The following is a 1,832-nucleotide window of genomic DNA, read 5'->3' as shown; positions in this document are numbered from 1 at the left end:
ATCTTTAGCTCATTTTCTAACCAAGGCATAGCTCATTTTCTAGAATATTTAGCTCAATTCTAAAAATACATGGCTTGGACAATGGTAGCATTCAACCACAAGCCCAAGCCTATACTTAACTAGGCCCAGGTCCATTAAATTCTTACAGAAACCAAGAAATGGAATCAACTCCCCTTGTTGCTGATTCAGTCATGGGAGATGCCATAATCAGATCAAAATTTCAAACCACACACTTACTTTCAAATATCAAATTAGGAACATTTTGAGACATAGGAAAACAGTGTACATCTGAAAATGCTGCAAACTATGAAGAAAAACAAGAACAGGTTGTAATACATGATTTGTTCAAATGCTGCAAACTATCAAATTAGTAACTTTCCCCTGCTTCTTTTAGCAAATGCTTGATTTGTTCAAATTTATCATTGAAGCCCAAGGCTTGTTGATAGTTACAACATTCGTACACTCCTGCCAGGGGATCTAATAAGTGAAATGGGATAAGTTTGTGAGCAGGTTACGGTGGCATGTTAGAATACAACGCACTTATGAAGTTATGAGTTATGAGAATTCTACTAGTCCTAGGTCCTGACTTTACTCATGCTTGGTTGTAGGGAGAGTTGTTGCGTGCTATGGGTGGTGTGAAAGATTCTGCGACACTCTTAGGAGTACCCCTTGGGCACAACTCATCTTTCTTGTAGGGGCCTGCATTTGCGCCTCCTCGCATAAGGGAGGCCATATGGTGTGGAAGAACCAACTCTAGCACAGAAGAAGGTAAACTTAATATCATCAAAATGCTAGTAATTTGTTTTTGGATAGTTAGTAATTTGTTAAGGCTTGTTTACCACTACTAAGACCATTTTTTTAAACTAACCTATAGCTGGAAGAAACTAACTAGAAAAAGTGAAACATGGGAGGAACCTGCTGTCAGTTTTAAAGAAGCTGATTTTTTTTTGAGGGGTAAGAAGCTGAATTGGTCATTCTCCATAGAAATCATACCAATTCTAGCTACATGGGGGAGCTGCTAATTCATCTTCACCAACCAAATTCAGTGAATTAAGCACATAATCCAGTCAAGCTGTTTATTCATAATGGTGTCACTCTTACTACTGAACATACGTGGTTAGTAGTCAGCGAATTACCTTCAGTCAGATTAACATGCTGCACTTGATGCTTTGCTGACTGCTTGATCTTCTCCCCCTCCTCCTTATACTCGATATCACCATTACTACCAATGCTAGCCTTTTCGGCGATTATTTTAACCCCTCCTCACCGCCGCCGCCGTCGAGCGCCACCCCGCTTGCACCCTCTGTGCAGCCTGTGATGCAACTGCCGCACTATAGCCAGCAGCTACCAGCCATGGAGACCATGGGAGAAACTCAGTACTACTACTCCGAAGCCGGTCCAGGGCACGCCGTACTCCCGGACGTGCCACAACCGCCGGCAGCTGAAACCACCAAGCCGGCCGCAGGGAGGCACCGTGGACGGCCTCGTGGCAGAACCGCAAAGTCCAAATCCAAGTCGAAGGTCGCCAACACCGCCGCTGCAGCTGCGCGCTGGCAGCAGCAGCACGAAACTGCTAGCGCGTCTGCCATCGTCGCCCAGCAGGAAACCGTGGGCGCCGGCAGCGCGGGGGTGGTGGAGGAGGTGGAGGAGGCGCGAGCAGAGACGACGGGGCTGCGGCGGTGCGGGGGCGCGAGGCCTCGTGTCGTCGCCATGGGTCCTAGGATAGTGGGGAGGCGGAGGGCGCGGTGGAAGGGGAGGGAGAGAGGGAATGGGGAGGAAGGGTGGAGAGGGAGGAAGGAGGAAGGAGGAGAGGTACCTGGGTGGGTGCGGCC

This window comes from Triticum dicoccoides, chromosome 2B (assembly GCF_002162155.2).
Source record: "Triticum dicoccoides isolate Atlit2015 ecotype Zavitan chromosome 2B, WEW_v2.0, whole genome shotgun sequence".
NCBI lineage: Eukaryota > Viridiplantae > Streptophyta > Magnoliopsida > Poales > Poaceae > Triticum > Triticum dicoccoides.
This window is presented reverse-complemented; position numbering follows the sequence as displayed.